A 12,579-nucleotide genomic window follows, 5' to 3' on the forward strand; every position below is an offset into this window, starting at 1 on the left:
GTAGATAATCCAGTGGATAATCCTGTAATAAAAATTCCATACTCACCTCCTCCTATACGTGGATCTGTACTCTTCCAGGGTCTTGGCAAAAAAAAACAAAAAAACAACAAATATACGCAAGCCATGAACATTAGTAGTGTTCTTAGAGAACACTACTACCCGAATGACAGCTCCGCCCGGGGATTTCAGTTCAGAAATTCCAGTGCGGAACGCTCATTGGCTGAGAAAGGAGAGCCTTTCGCCTCTCAGCCAATGAGCTGGTCTCACCATTGACTTCAATGGGGAGAACAGAGCGTGCCCTTTTCAAAAATGGCACCTCAGCGCCATTTTTGAAATTCAAAGATGGCCACCATGAGCCAGTCACGGCTCGCGACGTCATCGCCCCACCCCCTCGGCTTTCTTATATACAGCCAGCGAGAGGCGCGGTCCACCTAGTCCATCGGCCGGGGAGCTGGAGAGAAGACCAGCAGAAGCAAGATGACGCCACGGAAGCCCTGGATGGGTGGTGGCCATGCAAAAGAGCTTAAAGGCCGCTGCCCTCCAGGTAAAGATGCCATAGAAGTCCTGGGGGAAGCGGTAGCCATGTAAAACAGCTTAAAGGCTGCTGCCCCCCAGGTGAAGGTGTGGCAAAATAAAATATTAAAATAAAAAAAGACATTTATTTTCTAATTATTTCTTTTGCAAAGGTACTATAGGTACCAGCAGGCCTTTAATGCCCCACCTGCTGGTACTTGTGGTTCTCCAAGTGCCAGTATACAGGGATGCCTGCTGGGATCTGTAGTACTACTGTAAAAATATTTATTTTCATATGCACCACACAACACAATCAACCCAGCACCCACTGCCCAGGGCTGCTGGGGATAGCCCCGGGCTATCAGCCTGGGCCTGGGGTGGCCTGGAAAGCTGGACCCCTTTATTGGGGGGTCCCCAGCTCCCCAGGCCTGGGCTGACTAGCGGTCAGGGGTGATGCTTCATCTGGGGGGCCCGGTGAAAGGGCTCCCCTGGCTGTGGCATCACCCTCCGCTAGAAAGGGTCTGATGCTGGTTCTGGTAAATACAGGGGGACCCTACACATTTTTTCCCTTGTATTTTCAGAAGCAGGGCCGGCTCAGAGCACAGTTCTAGTTGCACTGAATAAAGGGGACCCCTACATCATTTGTCCCCCGTATTTTGGCAACCAGGGCTGGATCTGACTAGCCTGGTGCTGATTGTACTTAAGTACAGGGGACTCCTATGTAATTTTTCCCTGTATTTAAACACAACCAGGAGTGGCTGTTAAAAGCCCGGTGCTGGTTGTGTTTTGGGGAGGGGGCCACTTTTTTTATTTTACACATTCAATTTTTAACATAGATGGATAGAAGGATTTCACCCCTGCGTTCGTGCATCTGTGACTAATTGATTTTATTTTCTCGGGTGCATCTGCACTACCAGTGAGCCCTAGGTCGCCCGCTGATGCCCCCTTTGCACTGCACTGCTACCACTGCTCTGCACCACCGATGCCGCTACCCCACATGCCTACAGCCTGCCCCTGCAGCCGTCTCGCACTCTGCACCTCCCAAACCATCTCCTGTGTGCTGTCCCCTCTTCCACCTGCGTTAGTGTACTGTTTTGTTGCCATTCTCTGCAGGTGGCCCGGTTTGCTCATCCAAACCTGATAGTTAATACATTAGCTATGAAATTCCATAAAAATTCCAAAAAACCTTGCGGTTTCACATGTCCCATTTCTACCCCTCAAACTCGAAAAGCAATGAAATTCCGATCATTAAGGCTGATGCCTTTATTGGTGTTTTTCTTTGCGTAATACAGATATGGTATGCCATGACACCATGTGGTTAACTACAGATTCAGCACTCTCACAGAGTGAGATTGCGGTCACTCGCAAAATGGTGGAACTGCTAATTCACAGAATTGTGTGCTTTTTCGAGTTTGAGTGGCATAAATTCAATAGGTTTTGTGAATTTTCATATCATGCCTAAGCAGCCTCAATGGGACAGGTGAAACCGTAAGGTTTTTTGTCTATGGAATATATATATATATATATATATATATATATATTTGAGACACAGTTGGGATAGGGGTCCTTCTCCGGGGGTAGATGGACTCCCTCTTTACATGCAGATGCTGTAGAAACAGGAAACAAGTCTGGGAATCTCGTACACACTGGTCGGTGCCAGTCTTTGTGCCACACACAAAAATATAGACAAAAGCATAAACATAAGTCCTAGCCCGGCTGGGCACTAACTACACAGCAGATTCCCTTGCTATAACAATGGTAGTGCCCATTGCCCTCATCATCAAAAAACGCATGCACAGTACTTACAGGGTTTTAACCAAGTGTCTCTGAACAGGCTAGACTGCCAGCTCCCCCAGGTGTGAGACACTCAGCCACAAACCCAGCTTAAATCAGCCAGTTCCAGGTGGAAGCCCTAATGAGCCTACTACCAGGCTAGATGGCCCAAAACCTGGAGTGGCCTGTGGATGGAGCCCTCCTGCCTCTCCTCACATCCACATCCCAAGGATATAGAAGCCATTCCACACTTCTCTAGTGCTTCTATCGCAATATATATATATATATATATATATAAAGTCACTGGAGCCGGCACTCCACAATACCCAAAAAAATACTTGCCCAGGTACCATCCGAGGTAAGGGAGACCTGATGTGTAGAAATGCAAAACAGCGGCACTCACGGGGCTGGATAAAGAAGACTCAGGTACACAAGTGGTGTATGTGATTCGACGTTTCAGTCGGTGAGGACTTTTATCAAGAACACAGAAAAGATACAAAGTACAAACCTTTATAGGACTGCGTTGGTGTGGTGAAGTGCTGCACGCGCCCATCTTGCCAGTCGCCGGGTGGATGACGTCATCAGCGTGCGGCGAACAGTCACAGTGCACGTGGTGACGTTCGGCGTGTGATGCAGTATACGATGACACACACATCCAGGCGTCAGCTGCAAGTCAATGGGTGGGATTATGTAAATGAGATACATGTACACAATGTGTAACATCAATGTAAGCTGAAAGATGCTGTGATGAATATCAGAGAGTAACAATGAAATAAAAGCATCCAAATGAGTGAACAGGATGCCAACAATAGTGAAAAATAACAAACATGAATGAATACGTAGCTACATGTGTGCAATAAAAAACAACATACATAAATATAAAATATAAACTGCAATCGTCAGAATATAGTAATGAAAAGTTATTATGCGGCATATTATGGGATAAGATAATGCAATAAGCTAGCAACCAATAAACAAATGGACATGAGTAATAAGACATATTGAAGTAAATATGACTATGCAATATGTATACAGCTAATAAATCATGAAAATATATATACACACATATTGCTCTCTGCTGAAGGAGGAGAAACCAAGGCAAGGTAATGGATATACCTAGATTCAGGAAAATCCAATCCTAGAATAAACAGGAAAAATCCGGAAAAATTGCCTAAGATGTACTGCAGGCAAGACCACATAAAGGGTATACAAGATCACAGTAACCATACCAGGTCACAGAAGGAGAGAGATGGGGGAAGTCCAACACTGTATTTGATTTACAAAACCTGGTATTCCAAGGGAGTCACCCACCCTAGTACTAACCAGGCCAAACACTGATTAGCTTCCAAGATCAGACAAGATCGGGCTTATCCAGTGTGAGTATGTTATTAAATCTAGAGACGGAAGAATAATCCATAAACTCTCCCGCAGTCCAGCGCCGCTGATCAGTCCAGTGCCGCTAATTCTTCCCAAAGTGACACAGACAGTTTCCTCACTCCAGTGTCCCAGAAACACCCTTTAGGGGTATCCACGCGTGCACAAAGAGGAGGAGGGCCCGCACACGACGTGGAGGCCAGGGAGGTAGGTCGAAGAAAAAGACCCTACAAAAAGAGAGAGAACATAGTTGTCAATCTTTCGAGTAGAACCATTACGGATACGGAAATGAGTCTTTTAAACAAGGGACTATCATTTGTGCCCACATGCAATTTTGACAATTTCCTTTGGAAACAAGATTTGTGGAAATTTCACCGCAATCTTAAGCTTAAAGAATTCTATGCAACCAAAGATCCCGACATTTCCACCTATTCTAAAGGTCCGGTAGAGAGTAAATCTACCTTTGAACCTCAATCTTTCAATGCTTCTATAAAAAGTTTAATTAGATTGGTAGACCACCATGTTGCCTTGGAAACTAAAACCAGACCTAAATTACACCATAATCTAACTAAGGATGAATACAATGCTTTACACTCATTAAGTAATGATAAAAGCATCGTGATTCGTTCTGCGGACAAGGGTGGAGCAGTTGTCCTTCAGTACACTGTTTTCTACAAAAATGAGATCTATAGACAACTATCTGATCAACATGTTTACATGAAACTAGAAAGCGACCCCACCAATCTCTATAAATTAGAACTTGATGGAATACTTGATCAGGCCGTTGCCAATAATTGGCTTGACCATAATATGGTTAAGAATCTCAAAACTGCTAAACCGATTGCACCCCTGATTTATACCTTACCCAAAATCCACAAGTCCCTAATATCACCTCCAGGACGACTAATCATTTCCGCAAGGGGATCTTTATTCAGTGTAGTATCCAAATTCTTGGATTTTTACATACAGCCTCTCATGATTAGTGAACCCACATTTCTTAAGGACACGAATTCCCTTATTGACAAACTACAACATTTACATAATTTACCATCACAACTTTTTCTTTGCACGATTGATGTAGTGTCGTTGTACACTAGTATCCCTCACTCGCAGGGATTGGATTACATGAAAACCTTCCTTGAGTCCAAACAGGAGTACAATGGACCCAAGATTGATTTGTTAATTTTACTTCTAGAGAAAACCCTCACCAGGAATTATTTTTTCTTTGATGATTGTTTTTATCTACAGAAGAAAGGATGTGCTATGGGGTCTCATGTGGCACCTTCATTCGCTAATGTCTACATGTTCAAGGTTGAACAAATGTTATTTCTGCTAAACCCAAAATTTAACAAACATCTTGTATACTTTATTAGATACATTGATGACATTTTTGTAATATGGTCTGGGACATCTTTACAATTTTCAACAGCAAAGCAACACATTAATCAAATGCATGATCATATAAAGTTCACATATGAATGCAGCCCACAGAATGTCCACTATTTGGATGTAAACATCAGCTGGACTGGTTCTGCATTCATTACTAATTTATATACTAAACCAACTGACTGCAACACTTTTCTGCATGCTGATAGTCATCATCCATTACCTCTGAAGAAGAGTCTACCATATTCCCAATTTCTGCGCATTAAGCGGATCACCAGTGACATCAAGATGTCGGAAGATGAAATGGATTGCATGATGACTAAATTTTTGAATCGTGGCTACGATGAAACTGAACTCCTTAAAGCTAAATCCAGAGCTCTCAAGACATGCAATGTTGGCAACAACAAAAGCCTTTCCAATAGCCTCTCCAAACCACCAACTATCTTCATTACTCAGTATAACACCTCAAGTAACTTTATTAATTCTACTGTCAAAAGACTATAGCCGGTGATCAACACAGACAGCAACTTGAAACCACTATATTCTTCCAGGATTATGATGGGCTACAGGAGGGGCAAAAACTTAAAAGAATGGTTGGTTCACAATGACATCTCCACTGTTGAAAATCCGCAAGGAACAAGTTTTCTCGTTCGCAAGCCCGGATGTTACAAATGCATAGGCTGTACCACATGCAGACATATGGAAACTGGTCCTGATGTTGTTCATCCACACTCAGGGAAACGCATTCCCATAAGACACATTCTCAACTGCATGAGCAAGTTTGTTATCTACATCATCTGGTGTCTGTGCGGCCTGGCTTACATAGACAAAACTTCTTGCACAATGAGGATAAGGATGGCACAGCATAGCACCGCCATAAGGCAAGCACTCGAAGGTAAAGACAATGACCAGCCCGTGGCACGACACTTCAAAGAATTCAAGCATCCTTTGGCTACTTTGAGACACAAGATTATCGATCACGTGCCGATAATGAAAAGAGGTGGAGACAGAGATAAACGTTTATTACAGCTAGAGGCACGTTGGATCCACGATATGAATACTGTTGCACCTTTGGGTCTTAATGAAACAATATCATTTGCCTGTTTCCTCTAAAATAGACTCTTCACCCTGACCTTTCAGTCAGTTGTTTGTTGATTTATTTATTTATCATTTTTCCACAGGACCAGCCTCTTGGACATTTTCCATACCTTGTTTCATGTGCATGTTGATCTTTGTCTCCCGGTTTGGTGCTTAATTATTATAGTTAGCACCTTATAATTTCGTGTCTTTTTCTCTTTTTTAAGTTGATATATATATTTTTCTGGTTCAAGCCTTTCTTGTTTCTGGATCAAGTCACCACCAAGAGGTGGCGATCCGTGACCTACTTAAGAGGTTATGTCTGCGGGAGAGTTTATGGATTATTCTTCCTTCTCTAGATTTACTAACATACTCACACTGGATAAGCCCGATCTCATCTGATCTTGGAAGCTAATCAGTGTTTGGCCTGGTTAGTACTAGGGTGGGTGACTCCCTTGGAATACCAGGTTTTGTAAATCAAATACAGTGTTGGACTTCCCCCAGCTCTCTCCTTCTCTGACCTGGTATGGTTACTGTGATCTTGTATACCCTTTATGTGGCCTTGCCTGCAGTACATCTTAGGCAATTATTCCGGATTTTTCCTGTTTATTCTAGGATTGGATTTTCTTAAATCTAGGTATATCCATTACCTAGCCTTGGGTTCTCCTCCTTCAGCAGAGAGCAATATGTGTGTATATATATTTTCATGATTTATTAGCTGTATACATATTGCATAGTCATATTTACTTCAATATATGTCTTATTACTCATGTCCATTTGTTTATTGGTTGCTAGCTTATTGCATTATCTTATCCCATAATATGCCGCATAATAACTTTTTCATTACTATATTCTGACTTTGCAGTTTATATTTTATATTTATGTATGTTGTTTTTTATTGCACACATGTAGCAACGTATTCATTCATGTTTGTTATTTTTCACTATTGTTGGCATCCTGTTCACTCATTTGGATGCTTTTATTTCATTGTTACTCTCTGATATTCATCACAGCATCTTTCAGCTTACATTGATGTTATACATTGTGTCCTTGTATCTCATTTACATAATCCCACACATTGACTTGCAGCTGACGCCTGGATGTGTGTGTCATCGTATACTGCGTCACACGCCGAACGTCACCACGTGCACTGTGACTGTTCGGCCGCACGCTGATGACGTCATCCACCTGGCGACTGGCAAGATGGGCGCGTGCAGCACTTCACCACACCAACGCAGTCCTATAAAGGTTTGTACTTTGGATCTTTTCTGTGATCTTGATAAAAGTCCTCACCGACTGAAACGTCGAATCACATACACCACTTGTGTACCTGAGTCTTCTTTATCCAGCCCCGTGAGTGCCGCTGTTTTGCATATATATTATATATATATATATATATATATATATATATACACACACACACACACACACACACACTATATGGAATCAGGCGGATACTACTGTTGTTATGCTAATTGCAATTAGACTGATACTGCATGTTAATTGCACACAGTCTGTTATTAGCATAACAGTTATACTGTATAAACCCGATTGCAATGAATCAATGTCAACACTAGTGGATGCAGCTAATGTCGCAAAAAAAATAAATAAATACGTTTGGGCGGTAAGTATGTCGCTATCCCTAACTCCAAACCTAACCCCAATGCGAACCTTAACAATAATCTTAACCATAAACATGTTTGCTGTTAACATTTCAACAATGTTGAAATTATTAATTTTTATATTTGACAATTATGAATTTAGCATAGCTAGTACACATCCTGTAAAAGCTATGCTTTATGGTAAATGTGACAGGAGTGGAAGAGAGATTGAATTTGTGAATCTGACACCTGATCTCCTAGCTGTACTATTAAGCTCAGGGCAGAATTAGAGGTCAATGCGCCCCTAGGCATGACAGTAATAACCTCTCCACACTGCCCAATTTTATTATTTTCATTTGATGATTGCCAATTTTTACAATAATAAAACTATGAACATGAACTATGACATAGTTTTATTTTGAATTATGTATACATATTTAATAAATAGGACAGCTTGCATTGGCAGTCTGTATATCTCCTAACAGTTTACACTCCACTCAAGATGGCGTATGGTCCAGTAAAGTGGAAATATTTTGTAGGTGCTGGGAAATTTTGGACTGACCATACTAAAACAAGTATCCCTAGGCCGTGCCTCATGTGTCTAATGGGAAATTCACCACTGATTAGGCTCACACTAACAAGTCACAGCAGGGCAATTCCTCCTTAACTGATGAATGAACCTCTTTCCTGAAACTAATGCTGATGGCTGTCCTCTGTAGATTACATTCCAGTCTGAAGATTCAATCAGGTTCAGCATGGCATGTCAGGATATAGCAGAGTTTTTCAACCACTAGTGTGCCTCAAGCGGTTGTCAAGTGTGCTGCGAGGTTAGCAAAGTCAGAGTTGACTTTACTTGTACTTCTGGCCCGGGCAGCAGAGCTGTAGCTAGACTTTTTGGTGCCCTGTGCCAGAAAGAGCATTGGCGCTCCCCCTCCCAATAAGATTGTGCACCTGAAAAAGAGCCATGGCTTCGTGGGGAAGGGCCAGGGAAGAGATAAGGGAGGCCATGAGATGCTGGGGATAAAAGAAGAGGAAGCTACAAGAGAATGATAATAAACAGGAAAATTGACAGGCCAAACAGCGCCCCCTGCCCTGCGGTGCCCTGTGCCATGGCACAGGTCGCACTACCCCAACTACGGCCCTGCTGGGCAGTGTTGGGCTCTCCTGGGAGGTTCAGGCGTGCCCGGGCTGTGACCTGTGGAGACACGGCGGCATGATATAGGTCACACATGCAGTGTTGCACGCCCGCCTGTACACTGCTCCCAGGTCTGTACTGTGTGCTCAGTCACTGAATTTGACTTTGTTCTGTGGGGGCCATTGTGTTTTATTTTTTTCTGGGGGGGCAATGTCTGTTCTTTTTCCTGTGTGGAGCCAATTTGTGAGTGTTTTTTTCCCATGGGGTCAATGTGTGTGTGTTTATTTCATAGGGGACCAATGGTGTGCCTTATCAATTTTAAAATCTTGTTCGGTGTGCCAAGAGTTAAAAAAAAAAAGGTTGAAAATCACTGGGTTATAGGGAATATGCTAGTATTACATTTACTAAATAACCATTAGCTTGTAAATAGGCATGGGTCCCTGCTGGAAATGCTAACTAAATTTAAGATGCTAGTTTATGGAATTCAAAATAATAATTCTGAAATAATTTATTTTATAGCACAGTTCCTTCATAAATAGCAGACTACTCACTTTAAAATGTGTATGTACAATTACTAAGGAAATATTTGGTCCCAGCAACTTGCACTTGGGAACTCTATTATTCATACTGCCTACCCTGCAAAATGATTCATTTACACTTTAATCAGCACAATATAGTTTTATGATCTGTAATAATTTATACCAATAAACTGAACATGAAATGGGCAGCCTGCTCTGATAAGCCAGTGGCTGATTTCAGCATTTGCTGCGGCTGAGTGAAAAAATACAATATGTTGTCCTATGTAAAGTTGGGTACACACTAGGTCGAACTATCTGAGGATTGGTAAGTGTATACATACTCACCAATCATCTGCCTGATGTGCCTTGACGGCTGAACTGGGGAAGGGGGGTATTTAAATTGCCCGCCCAGTTGAGGTGTCAATCACTGCCAGGTCCCTGCAGAATGTGTACAGACGATCGCGGGTTATCTGTACACACCAGAAGATGACAGATATAGATTTCTGATATATCGTTGACATCGGATATGGCTGTGAACGTAGTCGTTCACAGACCTATCCACTGTACACACCCAGCGATGCACTATAGATATATCGCCCGTTCAATAGAATGGGCAATATTTCTATCACTGTGTACCTAGCTTAAGTCTTCTAGAGATCGAATGATTGAGTTGTTGCCTGTCTCTGCAGATGTAAACCCCAATGAGGATACACTCCCAGATTGCAGCAGTGGAATATAGCAGAAATGTTGCTTGGCATATAGCTGTAGCTCTCTGTCAGTAATATCCCTGTAGGCAGTGGAGATAACGTTTTCAAGCTGTCAGTTTTTGTGAAAGTGCTCTTAAGAAAGGCCTACTGTACAGGCAGCTCATTGTGAGGGTCAATACTCAGCCAAAGTATACTGTTATTTGTTTTCCTTTCTTCTTACTTGTAGGCCAACATTAACAAATAACTCCAAGTTCTTTTTCTTCACTCTTTCTAGGTAAAAGAAAATGTTTAATGCTCCCGATTTCTGTATTGATGAAATGAAAACAGACTGCAGGTACCATAATCCATCCCTCACATGCTCGTACAAAGCAACGTCATGACAAAATTCTACCATTGACGGCCAGATGAAACTATGAATGAGGCCCCTGCTGATGCTGGTCTGAGGGAAATCCACATTAGAGGAAAAGTACAAGACCATGCTAAACTATTATATCCTAGCCCAGTGTTGGCTAACCTTGACACTCCAGCTGTTGTGGAACTATATATCCCAGCATGCCCTGCCACAGTTTTAGCATGCCCTAATAGCAAAACTGTAGCAGTGCATGCTGGGTTATGTAGTTCCATAACAGCTGGAGTGTCAAGGTTAGCCAACACTGTCCTAGCCAATTTACCATAGAGCAGTGATTCCCAACCTCGGTCCTCAAGGCACACTAACAGTCCTGGTTTTAGTGATATCCATGCTTAAGTGCAGATTGTTAAATCAAAAAAACTAAGGTACTAATTAAGTCACCTGTACTCAACTATGGCTATCTTTAAAACCTGGACTGTTAGTGTGCCTTAGGAACCGTGGTTGGGAACCCCTGCCATAGAGGATAGATTAACATCAACATTTTAGATAGAATTTTAATAACATTGGCTAGGACTCTTCTCTCTTTTTTAGATATTTTGGGGAGCCTTACAAATAACTAAATATTAATAATTATTATTTACCAATGAAGATGCATCATATATCGCACATAGAAAATCCAATAAAAACCCACAGGTTTAGCTTTTCAAGCTTTATCTTACTACAATAAAAGCCTGAACATTGGTTACAAAGTTACAAGAAGTGTGGAAATACACACACACACACACACACACGTGTGCATGCTCGTGTATTTGTGTGTGTTTATAAGTGGAATATTTTAGCAATAATCGAGACGTAGAACCTCTTAATGAAAGAAACATTTAGCTCTATCCCTTCAGGCTTTTTGGATGGGTCGTAGTACATCAGGCCTCCTTTCTGACGTTTGATTCTTGGATTTAGAAGATGAGACAAATCTTATGGCTCTCACAAGGGACAAAGTGTAAAAAGAGAGATTCGGTCATGACGGCGTTTGTACGGTCACTCCAGCCTTTGTACAAAGGGGCTTTTATTCCTTTTCCAAAGGGTTCAGCAAAACATATGACCTAGATTACATATTTTCTGGAAATAAAGCAACTTAAAAGTTCCTTTGCACATGTTGATTATTAAAATCTTATTCTATAAGCTTTTAAACTAAGAAAACACACTTTTTTGGATAACTGTGTGTACATTATATCGTAAAAGTCTATAGACTGATATTTCAAAGTCCCTTTTATTTAGGAGAAATCTCCCATCAACATTAATGCTCTCCATTAGTTGTAAGAGGCCTCTCTGATAATTACTGATCACACTTGCGTTGACTGCTGGCAGTTTATGGATTCAAACCCAAAAGTAAAGTGATCACCAATAAGCTGGGAGTCACCAGCAGTTATTGTGAAGTTATTCTGGGTGGACTCCCATGTGATCGCTGTCCAGCAGAAGGGAATTCTTAGACCATCCGTTGCAGCAGGATTGGTCTTCTGCGTCATAACTTCTGGCGACTACCATCTGGATGTTGATATGAAAAAACCTCATGCATGTATAAATTGTTTTTAACTGTGTTAAGGGGCCTATCCACTAGGCAACCTGAAAGACTGAACGTCTAGCGTTCAGACCTTCAGGTCGCCGAGGTGCGGTGCGTTCACTGAACGTCATTCAGTGCAGGAGCCCGACCTCCTATCTCTGAACATGCCGAACCTGACGAGCGTCGTCAGGTTGACGTGCATGTTCAGTAGATAGTCGGGGTCGGCAAGGACCCAGCGTGTACGCTCATTGCTGGTCCGTACCGGCTATCCATTACATGACTTTGATCAATCCAACCAAAACCAGGACTTTTTGGTCGCATTGTTCACAAAGTCGTGTAATGGACAGGCCCCTTTACGCTATGCAAGTACATTTCTGTTTAATGATGTGTTCTTGGTTTTTGTGGAAGATATCCTCAGACTTTGATGAATAGAGGACTCATGCAACCTTATTGAGGTAAGCGATTTCATCTTTATTAAAAACGGTAGCACTTTTCCTACATTGGGCATAACGTGCACTGCTGATTGCAGATTCCTGATGGTCAGGCATTTGCGCATGCACCAGGCCTGTAATGCATGTTGCTAGTGTG

The 12,579-nt window shown here is 42.1% G+C and overlaps 1 protein-coding gene and 1 pseudogene across 1 annotated transcript in view; one reads left to right on the plus strand and one right to left on the minus strand.

Annotated features, from left to right (window-relative positions):
* The window catches only part of NEURL1B (neuralized E3 ubiquitin protein ligase 1B), a 446,007-nt gene that overhangs the window by 302,055 nt on the left and 131,373 nt on the right, over positions 1-12,579 (minus strand). The window lies entirely within an intron of this gene.
* On the plus strand, positions 6,483-6,602 carry LOC148475864 (5S ribosomal RNA; annotated as a pseudogene).

This window comes from Taudactylus pleione, unplaced genomic scaffold, assembly GCF_031769625.1.
Source record: "Taudactylus pleione unplaced genomic scaffold, aTauple2 ptg000774l, whole genome shotgun sequence".
NCBI lineage: Eukaryota > Metazoa > Chordata > Amphibia > Anura > Myobatrachidae > Taudactylus > Taudactylus pleione.